The following is a 25020-nucleotide window of genomic DNA, read 5'->3' on the forward strand; positions in this document are numbered from 1 at the left end:
AAATATCTACACCGCTATCTGTATAAACATGGAAATATCTACACCGCTACCTATATAAACATTTAAATATCAGCACCGCTATCTGTATGAACATGGAAATATCTACACCGCTATCTCTATGAACATGGAAATATCTACACCGCTATCTGTATGAACATGGAAATAGCTACACCACTATCTGTATGAAAATGGAAATATCTACATCACTACCTGTATGAACATGGAAATAACTACACCTCTATCTCTATGAACATGGATATATCTACACAGCCATCTGGATGAACATGGAAACATCTACACCGCTATCTGTATAAACATGGAAATATCTACACCGCTATCTGTATGAACATGGAAATATCTACACCGCTATCTGTATGAACATGGAAATATCTTCACCGCCATCTGTATGAAAACGAATATATCTACACAGCCATCTGGATGAACATGGAAATATCTACACCGCTATCTGTATGAACATGGAAATAGCTACACCGCTATCTGTATGAATATGGAAATATCTACACCACTATCTGTATGAACATGGAAATATCTACACGGCTATCTGTATGAACATGGAAATATCTTCACCGCCATCTGTATGAAAATGGATATATCTACACAGCCATCTGGATGAACATGGAAATATCTACACCACTATCTGTATGAACATGGAAATAGCTACACCGCTATCTGTATGAACATGGAAACATCTTCACCGCCATCTGTATGAACATGGATATATCTACACAGCCATCTGGATGAACATGGAAATATCTACACAGCTATCTGTATGAACATGGAAATATATACACCGCTATCTGTGTAAACATGCATACATCTTCACCGCTATCTGTATAAACATGGAAATATCTACACCGCTATCTGTATGAACATAGAAATATCTACACCGCTATCTGTTTGAACATGGAAATATCTACACCGCTATCTGCATGAAAATGGAAATACCTACACAGCGATCTGCATATACATGGAAATATCTACAAAGCTATCTCTTTACACATGGATATAACTACAGCGCTATGTCTATAAACAAGGAAATATCTACACCACCATCTGTATGAACATGGAAATATCTGCACCGCCATCTGTATGAACATATAAATATCTACACCGCCATCTATATTAAGATGGTGATATCTACACCACTATCTGTATAAACTTGGAAATATCTACACCGCTATCTGTATAAACATGGAAATATCTACACCGCTATCTGTATAAACATGGAAATATCTACACCGCTACCTATATAAACATTTAAATATCAGCACCGCTATCTGTATGAACATGGAAATATCTACACCGCTATCTCTATGAACATGGAAATATCTACACCGCTATCTGTATGAACATGGAAATAGCTACACCACTATCTGTATGAACATGGAAATATCTACAGCACTACCTGTATGAACATGGAAATAACTACACCTCTATCTCTATGAACATGGATATATCTACACAGCCATCTGGATGAACATGGAAACATCTACACCGCTATCTGTATAAACATGGAAATATCTACACCGCTACGTGTATAAACATTGAAATATCTACACCGCTACCTGTATAAACATGGAAATATCAGCACCGCTCTCTGTATGAACATGGAAATACCAGCCCATCTATCTGTATGAACATGGAAATATCTACACCGCTATCTGTATGAACATGGAAATATCTTCACCGCCATCTGTATGAACATGGATACATCTACACAGCCATCTGGATGAACATGGAAATATCTACACCGCTATCTGTATGAACATGGAAATAGCTACACCGCTATCTGTATGAATATGGAAATATCTACACCACTATCTGTATGAACATGGAAATATCTACACCGCTATCTGTATGAACATGGAAATATCTTCACCGCCATCTGCATGAACATGGATATATCTACACAGCCATCTGGATGAACATGGAAATATCTACACCACTATCTGTATGAGCATGGAAATATATACAACGCTATCTGTGTAAACATGCATACATCTTCACCGCTATCTGTATAAACATGGAAATATCTACACCGCTATCTGTATGAACATGGAAATATCTAAACCGCTATCTGTTTGAACATGGAAATATCTACACCGCTATCTGCATGAAAATGGAAATATCTACACAGCTATCTGCATACACATGGAAATGTCTACAAAGCTATCTCTTTACACATGGATATAACTACACCGCTATCTCTATAAACCTGGAAATATCTACAACGCCATCTGTATGAACATGGAAATATCTGCACCGCCATCTGTATGAACATATAAATATCTACACCGCCATCTATATTAAGATGGAGATATCTACACCGCTATCTGTATAAACCTGGAAATATCTACACCGCTATCTGAATAAACATGGAGATAGCTACACCGCTATCTGTATAAACATGGAAATATCTACACCACTATCTGTATGAACAGGGAAATATCTACACTGCTATCTGTATGAACATAGAAATATCTACACCGCTATCTGTGTAAACAAGCATACATCTTCACCGCTATCTGTATAAACATGGAAATATCTACACCGTTATCTGTATGAACATGGTAATATCTACACCACTACCTGTATAAACATGGAAATATCTACACCAGTATCTGTATGAACATGGAAATATCTACACCGCTATCTGTATGAACATGGAAATAGCTACACCGCTATCTGTATTAACATGGAAATATCTACACCACTATCTGTATGAACATGGAAATATCTACACTGCTATCTGTATGAACATGGTAATATCTACACCACTACCTGTACAAACATGGAAATATCTACACCACTACCTGCATAAACATGGAAATATCTACACCGCTACCTGTATAAACATGGAAATATCAGCACCGATCTCTGTATGAACATGGAAATATCAGCCCCTCTCTCTGTATGAACATGGAAATATCTACACCGCTATCTGTATCAACATGGAAATATCTACACCGCTATCTGTATGAACATGGAAATATCTTCACCGCCACCTGTATGAACACGAATATATCTATACAGCCATCTGGATGAACATGGAAATATCTGCATCGCCATCTGTATGAACATATAAATATCTACACCGCCATCTATATTAAGATGGAGATATCTACACCGCTATCTGTATAAACATGGAAATATCTACACCGCTATCTGTTTGAACATGGAAATATCTACACCGCTATCTGCATGAAAATGGAAATATCTATACAGATATCTGCATATACATGGAAATATCTACAAAGCTATCTCTTTACACATGGAAATAACTACACCGCCATCTCTATAAACATGGAAATATCTACAGCGCCATCTGTATGAACATGGAAATATCTGCACCGCCATCTGTATGAACATATAAATATCTACACCGCCATCTGTATTAAGATGGAGATATCTACACCGCTATCTGTATAAACCTGGAAATATCTACACCGCTATCTGTATAAACATGGAAAGATCCACACCGCTATCTGAATAAACATGGAAATATCTACACCGCTACCTGAATAAACATGGAAATATCAGCACAGCTATCTGTATGAACATGGAAATATCTACACCGCTATCTGTACGAACATGGAAATATCTACACCGCTATCTGTATGAACATGGAAATAGCTACACCGCTATCTGTATCAACATGGAAATATCTACACCACTATCTGTATGAACATGGAAATATCTACACCACTATCTGTATGAACATGGATATATCTACACAGCCATCTGGATGAACATGGAAATATCTACACCGCTATCTGTATGAACATGGAAATAGCGACACCGCTATCTGTATGAATATGGAAATATCTACACCACTATCTGTATGAACATGGAAATATCTTCACCGCCATCTGTATGAAAATGGATATATCTACACAGCCATCTGGATGAACATGGAAATATCTACACCGCTATCTGTATAAACATGGAAATATCTACACAGCTATCTGTATGAACATGGAAATATATACACCGCTATCTGTGTAAACATGCATACATCTTCACCGCTATCTGTATAAACATGGAAATATCTACACCGCTATCTGTATGAACATAGAAATATCTACACCGCAATCTGTTTGAACATGGAAATATCTACACCGCTATCTGCATGAAAATGGAAATATCTACACAGCTATCTGCATATACATGGAAATGTCTACAAAGCTATCTCTTTACACATGGATATAACTACACCGCTATCTCTATAAACATGGAAATATCTACACCGCCATCTGTATGAACAGGGAAATATCTGCATCGCCATCTGTATGAACATATAAATATCTACACCGCCATCTATATTAAGATGGAGATATCTACACTGCTATCAGTATAAACATGGAAATATATACACTGCTATCTGTATAAACATGGAAATATCTACACCGCTATCTGTATACACATGGAAGTATCTACACCGCTACCTGTATAAACTTGGAAATATCAGCACCGCTATCTGTATGAACTTGGAAATATCTACACCGCTATCTGTATGAACATGGAAATATCTACACCGCTATCTGTATGAACACGGAAATAGCTACACCGCTATCTGTATGAACATGGAAACATCTACACCACTATCTGTATGAACATGGAAATATCTACACCGATATCTGTATGAACATGGATATATCTACACCACCATGTGTATGAACATGGAAATATCTGCACCGCCATCTGTATGAACATATAAATATCTACACCACCATCTATATTAAGATGGTGATATCTACACCGCTATCTGTATAAACTTGGAAATATCTACACCGCTATCTGTATAAACATGGAAATATCTACACCGCTATCTGTTTGAACATGGAAATATCTACACCGCTATCTGCATGAAAATGGAAATATCTACACAGCTATCTGCATATACATGGAAATGTCTACAAAGCTATCTCTTTAGACATGGATATAACTACACCGCTATCTCTATAAACATGGAAATATCTACACCGCCATCTGTATGAACATGGAAATATCTGCATCGCCATCTGTATGAACATATAAATATCTACACCGCCATCTATATTAAGATGGAGATATCTACACCGCTATCTGTATAAACATGGAAATATCTACAACGCTATCTGTTTGAACATGGAAATATCTACACCGCTATCTGCATGAAAATGGAAATATCTATACAGATATCTGCATACACATGGAAATATCTACAAAGCTATCTCTTTACACATGGAAGTAACTACACCGCCATCTCTATAAACATGGAAATATCTACAGCGCCATCTGTATGAACATGGAAATATCTGCACCGCCATCTGTATGAACATATAAATATCTACACCGCCATCTGTATTAAGATGGAGATATCTACACCGCTATCTGTATAAACCTGGAAACATCTACACCGCTATCTGTATAAACATGGAAAGATCCACACCGCTATCTGAATAAACATGGAAATATCTACACCGCTACCTGAATAAACATGGAAATATCAGCACAGCTATCTGTACGAACATGGAAATATCTACACCGCTATCTGTACGAACATGGAAATATCTACACCGCTATCTGTATGAACATGGAAATAGCTACACCGCTATCTGTATCAACATGGAAATATCTACACCACTATCTGTATGAACATGGAAATATCTACACCACTATCTGTATGAACATGGATATATCTACACAGCCATCTGGATGAACATGGAAATATCTACACCGCTATCTGTATGAACATGGAAATAGCGACACCGCTATCTGTATGAATATGGAAATATCTACACCACTATCTGTATGAACATGGAAATATCTTCACCGCCATCTGTATGAAAATGGATATATCTACACAGCCATCTGGATGAACATGGAAATATCTACACCGCTATCTGTATAAACATGGAAATATCTACACAGCTATCTGTATGAACATGGAAATATATACACCGCTATCTGTGTAAACATGCATACATCTTCACCGCTATCTGTATAAACATGGAAATATCTACACCGCTATCTGTATGAACATAGAAATATCTACACCGCAATCTGTTTGAACATGGAAATATCTACACCGCTATCTGCATGAAAATGGAAATATCTACACAGCTATCTGCATATACATGGAAATGTCTACAAAGCTATCTCTTTACACATGGATATAACTACACCGCTATCTCTATAAACATGGAAATATCTACACCGCCATCTGTATGAACATGGAAATATCTGCATCGCCATCTGTATGAACATATAAATATCTACACCGCCATCTATATTAAGATGGAGATATCTACACTGCTCTCTGTATAAACATGGAAATATATACACTGCTATCTGTATAAACATGGAAATATCTACACCGCTATCTGTATACACATGGAAGTATCTACACCGCTACCTGTATAAACTTGGAAATATCAGCACCGCTATCTGTATGAACATGGAAATATCTACACCGCTATCTGTACGAACATGGAAATATCTACACCGCTATCTGTATGAACATGGAAATAGCTACACCGCTATCTGTATGAACATGGAAACATCTACACCACTATCTGTATGAACATGGAAATATCTACACCGATATCTGTATGAACATGGATATATCTACACCACCATGTGTATGAACATGGAAATATCTGCACCGCCATCTGTATGAACATATAAATATCTACACCACCATCTATATTAAGATGGTGATATCTACACCGCTATCTGTATAAACTTGGAAATATCTACACCGCTATCTGTATAAACATGGAAATATCTAGACCGCTATCTTTTTGAACATGGAAATATATACACCGCTATCTGCATGAAAATGGAAATATCTACACAGCTATCTGCATATACATGGAAATGTCTACAAAGCTATCTCTTTAGACATGGATATAACTACACCGCTATCTCTATAAACATGGAAATATCTACACCGCCATCTGTATGAACATGGAAATATCTGCATCGCCATCTGTATGAACATATAAATATCTACACCGCCATCTATATTAAGATGGAGATATCTACACCGCTATCTGTATAAACATGGAAATATCTACACAGCTATCTGTTTGAACATGGAAATATCTACACCGCTATCTGCATGAAAATGGAAATATCTATACAGATATCTGCATATACATGGAAATATCTACAAAGCTATCTCTTTACACATGGAAATAACTACACCGCCATCTCTATAAACATGGAAATATCTACAGCGCCATCTGTATGAACATGGAAATATCTGCACCGCCATCTGTATGAACATATAAATATCTACACCGCCATCTGTATTAAGATGGAGATATCTACACCGCTATCTGTATAAACCTGGAAATATCTACACCGCTATCTGTATAAACATGGAAAGATCCACACCGCTATCTGAATAAACATGGAAATATCTACACCGCTACCTGAATAAACATGGAAATATCAGCACAGCTATCTGTATGAACATGGAAATATCTACACCGCTATCTGTACGAACATGGAAATATCTACACCGCTATCTGTATGAACATGGAAATAGCTACACCGCTATCTGTATCAACATGGAAATATCTACACCACTATCTGTATGAACATGGAAATATCTACACCACTATCTGTATGAACATGGATATATCTACACAGCCATCTGGATGAACATGGAAATATCTACACCGCTATCTGTATGAACATGGAAATAGCGACACCGCTATCTGTATGAATATGGAAATATCTACACCACTATCTGTATGAACATGGAAATATCTTCACCGCCATCTGTATGAAAATGGATATATCTACACAGCCATCTGGATGAACATGGAAATATCTACACCGCTATCTGTATAAACATGGAAATATCTACACAGCTATCTGTATGAACATGGAAATATATACACCGCTATCTGTGTAAACATGCATACATCTTCACCGCTATCTGTATAAACATGGAAATATCTACACCGCTATCTGTATGAACATAGAAATATCTACACCGCAATCTGTTTGAACATGGAAATATCTACACCGCTATCTGCATGAAAATGGAAATATCTACACAGCTATCTGCATATACATGGAAATGTCTACAAAGCTATCTCTTTACACATGGATATAACTACACCGCTATCTCTATAAACATGGAAATATCTACACCGCCATCTGTATGAACATGGAAATATCTGCATCGCCATCTGTATGAACATATAAATATCTACACCGCCATCTATATTAAGATGGAGATATCTACACTGCTATCTGTATAAACATGGAAATATATACACTGCTATCTGTATAAACATGGAAATATCTACACCGCTATCTGTATACACATGGAAGTATCTACACCGCTACCTGTATAAACTTGGAAATATCAGCACCGCTATCTGTATGAACACGGAAATATCTACACCGCTATCTGTATGAACATGGAAATATCTACACCGCTATCTGTATGAACATGGAAATAGCTACACCGCTATCTGTATGAACATGGAAACATCTACACCACTATCTGTATGAACATGGAAATATCTACACCGATATCTGTATGAACATGGATATATCTACACCACCATGTGTATGAACATGGAAAAATCTGCACCGCCATCTGTATGAACATATAAATATCTACACCACCATCTATATTAAGATGGTGATATCTACACCGCTATCTGTATAAACTTGGAAATATCTACACCGCTATCTGTATAAACATGGAAATATCTAGACCGCTATCTGTTTGAACATGGAAATATCTACACCGCTATCTGCATGAAAATGGAAATATCTATACAGATATCTGCATATACATGGAAATATCTACAAAGCTATCTCTTTACACATGGAAATAACTACACCGCCATCTCTATAAACATGGAAATATCTACACCGCCATCTGTATGAACATGGAAATATCTGCACCGCCATCTGTATGAACATATAAATATCTACACCGCCATCTGTATTAAGATGGAGATATCTACACCGCTATCTGTATAAACCTGGAAATATCTACACCGCTATCTGTATAAACATGGAAAGATCCACACCGCTATCTGAATAAACATGGAAATATCAGCACAGCTATCTGTATGAACATGGAAATATCTACACCGCTATCTGTACGAACATGGAAATATCTACACCGCTATCTGTATGAACATGGAAATATCTACACAGCCATCTGGATGAACATGGAAATATCTACACCGCTATCTGTAAGAACCTGGAAATATCTACTCTGCTATCTGTGTAAACATGCATACATCTTCACCGCTATCTGTATATACATGGAAATATCTACACCGCTATCTGTATGAACATGGAAATATCTACACCACTATCTGTATGAACATGGAAATATCTACACCGCTATCTGTATGAACATGGAAATATCTACACAGCCATCTGGATGAACATGGAAATATCTACACCGCTATCTGTAAGAACCTGGAAATATCTACTCTGCTATCTGTGTAAACATGCATACATCTTCACCGCTATCTGTATATACATGGAAATATCTACACCGCTATCTGTATGAACATGGAAATAGCTACACCGCTATCAGTATGAACATTGAAATATCTACACCGCTATCTGTTTGAACATGGAAATATCTACACCGCTATCTGCATGAAAATGGAAATACCTACTCTGCTATCTGCATATACAAGGAAATATCTACACAGCAATCTCTTTACACATGGAAATAACTACACCGCTATCTCTATAAACATCGAAATATCTACACCGCCATCTGTATGAACATGGAAATATCTGCACCGCCATGTGTATGAACATATAAATATCTGCACTGCCATCTGTATTAAGAAGGAGATATCTACACCGCTATCAGTATAAACATGGAAATATCTACACCGCTATCTGTATTAACATGGAAATATCTACACCGCTATCTGTATGAACATGGAAATATCTTCACCGCCATCTGTATGAACATGGATATATCTACACAGCCATCTGTATGAACATGGAAATATCTACTCCGCTATCTGTATGAACATGGAAATATCTACACCGTTATCTGTATGAACATGGAAATATCTTCACCACCATCTGTATGAACATGGATATGTCTACACAGCCATCTGGATGAACATGGAAATATCTACACCGCGATCTGTATGAACATGGAAATATCTACACCGCTATCTGTGTAAACATGCATACGTTTCACCGCTATCTGTATAAACATGGAAATATCTACACCGCTATCTGTATGAACATGGAAATATCTACACCGCTATCTGTTTGAACATGGAAATATCAAAACCGCTATCTGCATGAAAATAGAAATACTTACACAGCTATCTGCATATACATGGAAATATCTACAAAGCTATCTCTTTACAGTTAGAAATAACTACACCGCTATCTTTATAAACATGGAAATATCTACACCGCCATCTGTATGAACATGGAAATGTCTGCACTGCCATCTGTATGAACATATAAATATCTGCACCGCCATCTGTATTAAGATGGAGATATCTTCACTGCTATCTGTATAAACTTCGAAATATCTACACCGCTATCTGTATAAACCTGGAAATATCTACACCGCTATCTGTATAAACATGGAAATATCTACACCACTACCTGTATAAACATGGAAGTATCAGCACCGCTATCTGTATGAACGTGGAAATATCTACACCGCTATCTCTATGAACATGCAAATATCTACACCGCTATCTGTATGAACATCGAAATAGCTACACCGCTATCTGTATGAACATGGAAATATCTACACCACTATCTGTATGAACATGGAAATATCTACACCGCTATCTGTATGAACATGGATATATCTCCACAGCCATCTGGATGAACATGGAAATATCTACATCGCTATCTGCATGAACATGGAAATATCTACACCGCTATTTCTGTAGACATGCATACATCTTCACCGCAATCTGCATAAGCAAGGAAATATCTACACCGCTATCTGTATGAACATGGAAATATCTACACCGCTATCTGTTTGAACATGGAAATATCTAAACCGCTATCAGCATGAAAATGGAAATATCTACAGAGCTATCTGCATATACATGGAAATATCTACAAAGCTATCTCTTTACACATGGAAATAACTACACCGCTATCTCTATAATCATGGAAACATCTACACCGCCATCTGTATTAACATGGAAATATCTGCACCGCCATCTGTATGAACATATAAATATCTACACCGCCATCTGTATTAAGATGGAGATATCTACACTGCTATCTGTATAAACCTGGAAATATCTACACCGCTATCTGTATAAACATGGAAAGATCTACACCGCTATCTGTATAAACATGGAAATATCTACACTGCTACCTGAATAAACATGGAAATATCAGCACAGCTATCTGTATGAACATGGAAATATCTACACCGCTATCTGTATGAACATGGAAATATCTACACCGCTACCTGAATAAACATGGAAATATCAGCACAGCTATCTGTATGAACATGGAAATATCTACACCGCTATCTGTATGAACATGGAAATATCTACACCGCTATCTGTATGAACATGGATATATCTACACCGCTATCTGTATCAACATGGAAATATCTACACCACTATCTGTATGAACATGGAAATATCTACACCGCCATCTGTATGACGATGGATATATCTACACAGCCATCTGGATGAACATGGAAATATCTACACCGCTATCTGTATGAACCTGGAAATATCTACTCCGCTATCTGTGTAAACATGCATACATCTTAACCGCTATCTGTATAAACATGGAAATATCTACACCGCTATCTGTATGAACATGGAAATAGCTACACCGCTATCTGTATGAACATGGAAATATCTACACCGCTATCTGTATGAACATGGATATATCTACACAGCCATCTGGATGAACATGGAAATATCTACACCGCTATCTGTGTAAACATGCAGACATCTTCACCGCTATCTGTATGAACATGGAAATATCTACACCGCTATCTGTATGAACATGGAAATATCTACACCGCTATCTGTGTAAACATGCATACATCTTCACCGCTATCTGTATAAACATGGAAATATCTACACCGCTATCTGTATGAACATGGAAATATCTACACCGCTATATGTATGAACATGGAAATATCTACACCGCTATCTGTTTGAACATGGAAATATCTAAACCGCTATCTGCATGAAAATAGAAATACCTACACAGCTATCTGCATATACATGGAAATATCTACAAAGATATCTCTTTACAGATATAAATAACTACACCGCTATCTTTATAAACATGGAAATATCTACACCGCCATCTGTATGAACATGGAAACGTCTGCACTGCCATCTGTATGAACATATAAATATCTGCACCGCCATCTGTATTAAGATGGAGATATCTTCACCGCTATCTGTATAAACTTGGAAATATCTACACCGCTATCTGTATAAAACTGGAAATATCTACACCGCTATCTGTATAAACATGGAAATATCTACACCACTACCTGTATAAACATGGAAATATCAGCACCGCTATCAGTATGAACGTGGAAATATCTACACCGCTATCTCTATGAACATGCAAATATCTACACCGCTATATGTATGAACATGGAAATAGCTACACCGCTATCTGTATGAACATGGAAATATCTACACCACTATCTGTATGAACATGGAAATATCTACACCGCTATCTGTATGAACATGGATATATCTCCACAGCCATCTGGATGAACATGGAAATATCTACACCGCTATCTGCATGAACATGGAAATATCTACACCGCTATCTATATAAACATGGAAATATCTACACTGCTATCTGTATAAACTTGGAAATATCTACACCGCTACATGTATAAACATGGAAATAACAGCACCGCTATCTGTATGAACATGGAAATATCAGCCCCTCTATCTGTATGAACATGGAAATATCTACACCGCTATCTGTTTGAACATGGCAATATCTAAACCGCTATCTGCATATACATGGAAATATCTACACAACTATCTCTTTACACATGGAAATAACTACCGAGCTATCTGTATGAACATGGAAATATCTTCACCGCCATCTGTATGAACATGGATATATCTAAACAGCTATCTGTGTAAACATGCATACATCTTCACCGCTATCTGTATAAACATGGAAATATCTACACTGCTAACACATGAACATGGAAATATCTACACCGCTATCTGTTTGAACATGGAAATATCTACACCGCTATCTGCATGAAAATGGAAATACCTACACAGCGATATGCATATACATGGAAATATCTACAAAGCTATCTCTTTACACATGGAAATAATTACAGCGCTATCTCTATAAACAAGGAAATATCTACACCACCATCTGTATGAACATGGAAATATCTGCACCGCCATCTGTATGAACATATAAATATCTACACCGCAATCTATATTAAGATGGTGATATCTACACCGCTATCTGTATAAACTTGGAAATATCTACACCGCTATCTGTATAAACACGGAAATATCTACACCGCTATCTGTATAAACATGGAAATATCTACACCGCTACCTATATAAACATTTAAATATCAGCACCGCTATCTGTATGAACATGGAAATATCTACACCGCTATCTCTATGAACATGGAAATATCTACACCGCTATCTGTATGAACATGGAAATAGCTACACCACTATCTGTATGAACATGGAAATATCTACAGCACTACCTGTATGAACATGGAAATAACTACACCTCTATCTCTATGAACATGGATATATCTACACAGCCATCTGGATGAACATGGAAACATCTACACCGCTATCTGTATAAACATGGAAATATCTACACCGCTACCTGTATAAACATGGAAATATCTACACCGCTACCTGTATAAACATGGAAATATCAGCACCGATCTCTGTATGAACATGGAAATACCAGCCCATCTATCTGTATGAACAGGGAAATATCTAAACCGCTATCTGTATGAACATGGAAATATCTTCACCGCCATCTGTATGAACATGGATACATCTACACAGCCATCTGGATGAACATGGAAATATCTACACCGCTATCTGTATGAACATGGAAATAGCTACACCGCTATCTGTATGAATATGGAAATATCTACACCACTATCTGTATGAACATGGAAATATCTACACCGCTATCTGTATGAACATGGAAATATCTTCACCGCCATCTGTATGAACATGGATATATCTACACAGCCATCTGGATGAACATGGAAATATCTACACCGCTATCTGTATGAACATGGAAATAGCTACACCGCTATCTGTATGAATATGGAAATATCTACACCACTATCTGTATGAACATGGAAATATCTACACCGCTATCTGTATGAACATGGAAATATATACAACGCTATCTGTGTAAACATGCATACATCTTCACCGCTATCTGTATAAACATGGAAATATCTACACCGCTATCTGTATGAACATGGAAATATCTAAACCGCTATCTGTTTGAACATGGAAATATCTACACCGCTATCTGCATGAAAATGGAAATATCTACACAGCTATCTGCATATACATGGAAATGTCTACAAAGCTATCTCTTTACACATGGATATAAGTACACCGCTATCTCTATAAACATGGAAATATCTACACCGCCATCTGTATGAAAATGGAAATATCTGCACCGCCATCTGTATGAACATATAAATATCTACACCGCCATCTACATTAAGATGGAGATATCTACACCGATATCTGTATAAACCTGGAAATATCTACACCGCTATCTGTATAAACATGGAGATATCTACACCGCTATCTGTATAAACATGGAAATATCTACACCGCTAAATGTATAAACATGGAAATATCAGCACCGGTATCTGTATGAACATGGAAATATCTACACCGCTATCTGTATGAACATGGAAATATCTACACCGCTATCTGTATGAACATGGAAATAGCTACACCGCTATCTGTATTAACATGGAAATATCTACACCACTATCTGTATGAACATGGAAATATCTACACCGCTATCTGTATGAACATGGAAATAGCTACACCGCTATCTGTATTAACATGGAAATATCTACACCACTATCTGTATGAACATGGAAATATCTACACTGCTATCTGTGTAAACAAGCATACATCTTCACCGCTATCTGTATAAACATGGAAATATCTACACCGTTATCTGTATGAACATGGTAATATCTACACCACTACCTGTATAAACATGGAAATATCTACACCACTACCTGTATAAACATGGAAATATCTACACCGCTACCTGTATAAACATGGAAATATCAGCACCGCTCTCTGTATGAACAAGGAAATATCAGCCCCTCTATCTGTATGAACATGGAAATATCTACACCGCTATCTGTATGAACATGGAAATATCTACACCGCTATCTGTATGAACATGGAAATATCTTCACCGCCATCTGTATGAACACGAATATATCTACACAGCCATCTGGATGAACATGGAAATATCTACACCGCTATCTGTATGAACATGGAAATAGCTACACCGCTATCTGTATGAATATGGAAATATCTACACCACTATCTGTATGAACATGGAAATATCTACACGGCTATCTGTATGAACATGGAAATATCTTCACCGCCATCTGTATGAAAATGGATATATCTACACAGCCATCTGGATGAACATGGAAATATCTACACCACTATCTGTATGAACATGGAAATAGCTACACCGCTACCTGTATGAACATGGAAATATCTTCACCGCCATCTGTATGAACATGGATATATCTACACAGCCATCTGGATGAACATGGAAATATCTACACAGCTATCTGTATGAACATGGAAATATATACACCGCTATCTGTGTAAACATGCATACATCTTCACCGCTATCTGTATAAAGATGGAAATATCTACACCGGTATCTGTATGAACATAGAAATATCTACACCGCTATCTGTTTGAACATGGAAATATCTACACCGCTATCTGCATGAAAATGGAAATACCTACACAGCGATCTGCATATACATGGAAATATTTACAAAGCTATCTCTTTACACATGGAAATAACTACAGCGCTATCTCTATAAACAAGGAAATATCTACACCACCCTCTGTATGAACATGGAAATATCTGCACCGCCTTCTGTATGAACATATAAATATCCACACCGCCATCTATATTAAGATGGTGATATCTACCCCGCTATCTGTATAAAATTGGAAATATCTACACCGCTATCTGTATAAACATGGAAATATCTACACCGCTATCTGTATAAACATGGAAATATCTACACCGCTACCTATATAAACATTTAAATATCAGCACAGCTATCTGTATGAACATGGAAATATCTACACCGCTATCTCTATGAACATGGAAATATCTACACCGCTATCTGTATGAACATGGAAATAGCTACACCACTATCTGTATGAAAATGGAAATATCTACAGCACTACCTGTATAAACATGGAAATAACTACACCTCTATCTCTATGAACATGGATATATCTACACAGCCATCTGGATGAACATGGAAACATCTACACCGCTATCTGTATAAACATGGAAATATCTACACCGCTATCTGTATGAACATGGAAATATCTACACCGCTATCTGTATGAACATGGAAATATCTTCACCGCCATCTGTATGGACACGAATATATCTACACAGCCATCTGGATGAACTTGGAAATATCTACACCGCTATCTGTATTAACATGGAAATAGCTACAACGCTATCTGTATGAATATGGAAATATCTACACCACTATCTGTATGAACATGGAAATATCTACACGGCTATCTGTATGAACATGGAAATAGCTACACCGCTATCTGTATGAATATGGAAATATCTACACCACTATCTGTATGAACATGGAAATATCTACACCGCTATCTGTATGAACATGGAAATATATACAACGCTATCTGTGTAAACATGCATACATCTTCACCGCTATCTGTATAAACATGGAAATATCTACACCGCTATCTGTATGAACATGGAAATATCTAAACCGCTATCTGTTTGAACATGGAAATATCTACACCGCTATCTGCATGAAAATGGAAATATCTACACAGCTATCTGCATATACATGGAAATGTCTACAAAGCTATCTCTTTACACATGGATATAAGTACACCGCTATCTCTATAAACATGGAAATATCTACACCGCCATCTGTATGAAAATGGAAATATCTGCACCGCCATCTGTATGAACATATAAATATCTACACCGCCATCTACATTAAGATGGAGATATCTACACCGATATCTGTATAAACCTGGAAATATCTACACCGCTATCTGTATAAACATGGAGATATCTACACCGCTATCTGTATAAACATGGAAATATCTACACCGCTAAATGTATAAACATGGAAATATCAGCACCGGTATCTGTATGAACATGGAAATATCTACACCGCTATCTGTATGAACATGGAAATATCTACACCGCTATCTGTATGAACATGGAAATAGCTACACCGCTATCTGTATTAACATGGAAATATCTACACCACTATCTGTATGAACATGGAAATATCTACACCGCTATCTGTATGAACATGGAAATAGCTACACCGCTATCTGTATTAACATGGAAATATCTACACCACTATCTGTATGAACATGGAAATATCTACACTGCTATCTGTGTAAACAAGCATACATCTTCACCGCTATCTGTATAAACATGGAAATATCTACACCGTTATCTGTATGAACATGGTAATATCTACACCACTACCTGTATAAACATGGAAATATCTACACCACTACCTGTATAAACATGGAAATATCTACACCGCTACCTGTATAAACATGGAAATATCAGCACCGCTCTCTGTATGAACAAGGAAATATCAGCCCCTCTATCTGTATGAACATGGAAATATCTACACCGCTATCTGTATGAACATGGAAATATCTACACCGCTATCTGTATGAACATGGAAATATCTTCACCGCCATCTGTATGAACACGAATATATCTACACAGCCATCTGGATGAACATGGAAATATCTACACCGCTATCTGTATGAACATGGAAATTGCTACACCGCTATCTGTATGAATATGGAAATATCTACACCACTATCTGTATGAACATGGAAATATCTACACGGCTATCTGTATGAACATGGAAATATCTTCACCGCCATCTGTATGAAAATGGATATATCTACACAGCCATCTGGATGAACATGGAAATATCTACACCACTATCTGTATGAACATGGAAATAGCTACACCGCTACCTGTATGAACATGGAAATATCTTCACCGCCATCTGTATGAACATGGATATATCTACACAGCCATCTGGATGAACATGGAAATATCTACACAGCTATCTGTATGAACATGTAAATATATACACCGCTATCTGTGTAAACATGCATACATCTTCACCGCTATCTGTATAAAGATGGAAATATCTACACCGGTATCTGTATGAACATAGAAATATCTACACCGCTATCTGTTTGAACATGGAAATATCTACACCGCTATCTGCATGAAAATGGAAATACCTACACAGCGATCTGCATATACATGGAAATATCTACAAAGCTATCTCTTTACACATGGAAATAACTACAGCGCTATCTCTATAAACAAGGAAATATCTACACCACCCTCTGTATGAACATGGAAATATCTGCACCGCCTTCTGTATGAACATATAAATATCCACACCGCCATCTATATTAAGATGGTGATATCTACCCCGCTATCTGTATAAAATTGGAAATATCTACACCGCTATCTGTATAAACATGGAAATATCTACACCGCTATATGTATAAACATGGAAATATCTACACCGCTACCTATATAAACATTTAAATATCAGCACAGCTATCTGTATGAACATGGAAATATCTACACCGCTATCTCTATGAACATGGAAATATCTACACCGCTATCTGTATGAACATGGAAATAGCTACACCACTATCTGTATGAAAATGGAAATATCTACAGCACTACCTGTATTAACATGGAAATAACTACACCTCTATCTCTATGAACATGGATATATCTACACAGCCATCTGGATGAACATGGAAACATCTACACCGCTATCTGTATAAACATGGAAATATCTACACCGCTATCTGTATGAACACGGAAATATCTACACCGCTATCTGTATGAACATGGAAATATCTTCACCGCCATCTGTATGGACACGAATATATCTACACAGCCATCTGGATGAACTTGGAAATATCTACACCGCTATCTGTATTAACATGGAAATAGCTACAACGCTATCTGTATGAATATGGAAATATCTACACCACTATCTGTATGAACATGGAAATATCTACACGGCTATCTGTATGAACATGGAAATATCTTCACCGCCATCTGTATGAAAATGGATATATCTACACAGCCATCTGGATGAACATGGAAATATCTACACCACTATCTGTATGAACATGGAAATAGCTACACCGCTATGTGTATGAACATGGAAATGTCTTCACCGCCATCTGTATGAACATGGATATATCTACACAGCCATCTGGATGAACATGGAATATCTACACAGCTATCTGTATGAACATGGAAATATATACACCACTATCTGTGTAAACATGCATACATCTTCACCGCTATCTGTATAAACATGGAAATATCTACACCGCAATCTGTATGAACATAGAAATATCTACACCGCTATCTGTTTGAACATGGAAATATCTACACCGCTATCTGCATGAAAATGGAAATACCTACACAGCGATCTGCATATACATGGAAATATCTACAAAGCTATCTCTTTACACATGGAAATAACTACACCGCTATCTCTATAAACAAGGAAATATCTACACCACCATCTGTATGAACATGGAAATATCTGCACCGCCATCTGTATGAACATATAAATATCTACACCGCCATCTATATTAAGATGGTGATATCTACACCGCTATCTGCATAAACTTGGAAATATCTACACGGCTATCTGTATAAACATGGAAATATCTACACCGCTATCTGTATAAACATGGAAATATCTACACCGCTACCTATATAAACATTTAAATATCAGCACCGCTATCTGTATGAACATGGAAATATCTACACCGCTATCTCTATGAACATGGAAATATCTACACCGCTATCTGTATGAACATGGAAATAGCTACACCACTATCTGTATGAACATGGAAATATCTACAGCACTACCTGTATGAACATGGAAATAACTACACCTCTATCTCTATGAACATGGATATATCTACACAGCCATCTGGATGAACATGGAAACATCTACACCGCTATCTGTATAAACATGGAAATATCTACACCGCTACCTGTATAAACATGGAAATATCTACACCGCTACCTGTATAAACATGGAAATATCAGCACCGCTCTCTGTATGAACATGGAAATACCAGCCCATCTATCTGTATGAACATGGAAATATCTACACCGCTATCTGTATGAACATGGAAATATCTTCATCGCCATCTGTATGAACATGGATACATCTACACAGCCATCTGGATGAACATGGAAATATCTACACCGCTATCTGTATGAACATGGAAATAGCTACACCGCTATCTGTATGAATATGGAAATATCTACACCACTATCTGTATGAACATGGAAATATCTACACCGCTATCTGTATGAACATGGAAATATCTTCACCGCCATCTGTATGAACATGGATATATCTACACAGCCATCTGGATGAACATGGAAATATCTACACCGCTATCTGTATGAGCATGGAAATATATACAACGCTATCTGTGTAAACATGCATACAACTTCACCGCTATCTGTATAAACATGGAAATATCTACACCGCTATCTGTATGAACATGGAAATATCTAAACCGCTATATGTTTGAACATGGAAATATCTACACCGCTATCTGCATGAAAATGGAAATATCTACACGGCTATCTGCATACACAGGGAAATGTATACAAAGCTATCTCTTTACACATGGATATAACTACACCGCTATCTCTATAAACATGGAAATATCTACACCGCCATCTGTATGAACATGGAAATATCTACACCGCTATCTGTAAGAACCTGGAAATATCTACACCGCTATCTGTATAAACATGGAAATATCTACACCGCTATCTGTATAATCATGGAAATATATACACCGCTACCTATATAAACATTTAAATATCAGCACCGCTATCTGTATGAACATGGAAATATCTACACCGCTATCTCTATGAACATGGAAATATCTACACCGCTATCTGTATGAACATGGAAATAGCTACACCACTATCTGTATGAACATGGAAATATCTACAGCACTACCTGTATGAACATGGAAATAACTACACCTCTATCTCTATGAACATGGATATATCTACACAGCCATCTGGATGAACATGGAAACATCTACACCGCTATCTGTATAAACATGGAAATATCTACACCGCTACCTGTATAAACATGGAAATATCTACACCGCTACCTGTATAAACATGGAAATATCAGCACCGCTCTCTGTATGAACATGGAAATACCAGCCCATCTATCTGTATGAACACGGAAATATCTAAACCGCTATCTGTATGAACATGGAAATATCTTCACCGCCATCTGTATGAACATGGATACATCTACACAGCCATCTGGATGAACATGGAAATATCTACACCACTATCTGTATGAACATGGAAATAGCTACACCGCTATCTGTATGAATATGGAAATATCTACACCACTATCTGTATGAACATGGTAATATCTACACCACTACCTGTATAAACATGGAAATATCTACACCACTACTTGTATAAACATGGAAATATCTACACCGCTACCTGTATAAACATGGAAATATCAGCACCGCTCTCTGTATGAACATGGAAATATCAGCCACTCTATCTGTATGAACATGGAAATATCTACACCGCTATCTGTATGAACATGGAAATATCTACACCGCTATCTGTATGAACATGGAAATATCTTCACCGCCATCTGTATGAACACGAATATATCTACACAGCCATCTGGATGAACATGGAAATATCTACACCGCTATCTGTATGAACATGGAAATATCTACACCGCTATCTGTATGAATATGGAAATATCTACACCACTATCTGTATGAACATGGAAATATCTATACGGCTATCTGTATGAACATGGAAATATCTTCACCGCCATCTGTATGAAAATGGATATATCTACACAGCCATCTGGATGAACATGGAAATATCTACACCACTATCTGTATGAACATGGAAATAGCTACACCGCTATCGGTATGAACATGGAAATATCTTCACCGCCATCTATATGAACATGGATATATCTACACAGCCATCTGGATGAACATGGAAATATCTACACAGCTATCCGTATGAACATGGAAATATATACACCTCTATCTGTGTAAACATGCATACATCTTCACCGCTATCTGTATAAACATGGAAATATCTACACCGGTATCTGTATGAACATAGAAATATCTACACCGCTATCTGTTTGAACATGGAAATATCTACACCGCTATCTGCATGAAAATGGAAATACCTACACAGCGATCTGCATATACATGGAAATATCTACAAAGCTATCTCTTTACACATGGAAATAACTACAGCGCTATCTCTATAAACAAGGAAATATCTACACCACCATCTGTATGAACATGGAAATATCTGCACCGCCATCTGTATTAACATATAAATATCTACACCGCCATCTATATTAAGATGGTGATATCTACACCGCTATCTGTATAAACTTGGAAATATCTACACCGCTATCTGTATAAACATGGAAATATCTACACCGCTATCTGTATAAACATGGAAATATCTACACCGCTACCTATATAAACATTTAAATATCAGCACCGCTATCTGTATGAACATGGAAATATCTACACCGCTATCTCTATGAACATGGAAATATCTACACCGCTATCTGTATGAACATGGAAATAGCTACACCACTATCTGTATGAAAATGGAAATATCTACAGCACTACCTGTATGAACATGGAAATAACTACACCTCTATCTCTATGAACATGGATATATCTACACAGCCATCTGGATGAACATGGAAACATCTACACCGCTATCTGTATAAACATGGAAATATCTACACCGCTATCTGTATGAACATGGAAATATCTACACCGCTATCTGTATGAACATGGAAATATCTTCACCGCCTTCTGTATGAACACGAATATATCTACACAGCCATCTGGATGAACATGGAAATATCTACACCGCTATCTGTATGAACATGGAAATAGCTACACCGCTATCTGTATGAATATGGAAATATCTACACCACTATCTGTATGAACATGGAAATATCTACACGGCTATCTGTATGAACATGGAAATATCTTCACCGCCATCTGTATGAAAATGGATATATCTACACAGCCATCTGGATGAACATGGAAATATCTACACCACTATCTGTATGAACATGGAAATAGCTACACCACTATCTGTATGAACATGGAAATATCTTCACCGCCATCTGTATGAACATGGATATATCTACACAGCCATCTGGATGAACATGGAAATATCTACACAGCTATCTGTATGAACATGGAAATATATACACCGCTATCTGTGTAAACATGCATACATCTTCACCGCTATCTGTATAAACATGGAAATATCTACACCGCTATCTGTATGAACATAGAAATATCTACACCGCTATCTGTTTGAACATGGAAATATCTACACCGCTATCTGCATGAAAATGGAAATACCTACATAGCGATCTGCATATACATGGAAATATCTACAAAGCTATCTCTTTACACATGGAAATAACTACAGCGCTATCTCTATAAACAAGGAAATATCTACACCACCATCTGTATGAACATGGAAATATCTGCACCGCCATCTGTATGAACATATAAATATCTACACCGCCATCTATATTAAGATGGTGATATCTACACCGCTATCTGTATAAACTTGGAAATATCTACACCGCTATCTGTATAAACATGGAAATATCTACACCGCTATCTGTATAAACATGGAAATATCTACACCGCTACCTATATAAACATTTAAATATCAGCACCGCTATCTGTATGAACATGGAAATATCTACACCGCTATCTCTATGAACATGGAAATATCTACACCGCTATCTGTATGAACATGGAAATAGCTACACCACTATCTGTATGAACATGGAAATATCTACAGCACTACCTGTATGAACATGGAAATAACTACACCTCTATCTCTATGAACATGGATATATCTACACAGCCATCTGGATGAACATGGAAACATCTACACCGCTATCTGTATAAACATGGAAATATCTACACCGCTACCTGTATAAACATGGAAATATCTACAAAGCTACATGTATAAACATGGAAATATCAGCACCTCTCTCTGTATGAACATGGAAATACCAGCCCATCTATCTGTATGAACATGGAAATATCTACACCGCTATCTGTATGAACATGGAAATATCTTCACCGCCATCTGTATGAACATGGATACATCTACACAGCCATCTGGATGAACATGGAAATATCTACACCGCTATCTGTATGAACATGGAAATAGCTACACCGCTATCTGTATGAATATGGAAATATCTACACCACTATCTGTATGAACATGGAAATATCTACACCGCTATCTGTATGAACATGGAAATATCTTCACCGCCATCTGTATGAACATGGATATATCTACACAGCCATCTGGATGAACATGGAAATATCTACACCGCTATCTGTATGAGCATGGAAATATATACAACGCTATCCGTGTAAACATGCATACATCTTCACCGCTATCTGTATAAACATGGAAATATCTACACCGCTATCTGTATGAACAAGGAAATATCTAAACCGCTATATGTTTGAACATGGAAATATCTACCCCGCTATCTGCATGAAAATG

The sequence above is a fragment of the Gorilla gorilla genome, chromosome 10, assembly GCF_029281585.2.
Source record: "Gorilla gorilla gorilla isolate KB3781 chromosome 10, NHGRI_mGorGor1-v2.1_pri, whole genome shotgun sequence".
NCBI lineage: Eukaryota > Metazoa > Chordata > Mammalia > Primates > Hominidae > Gorilla > Gorilla gorilla.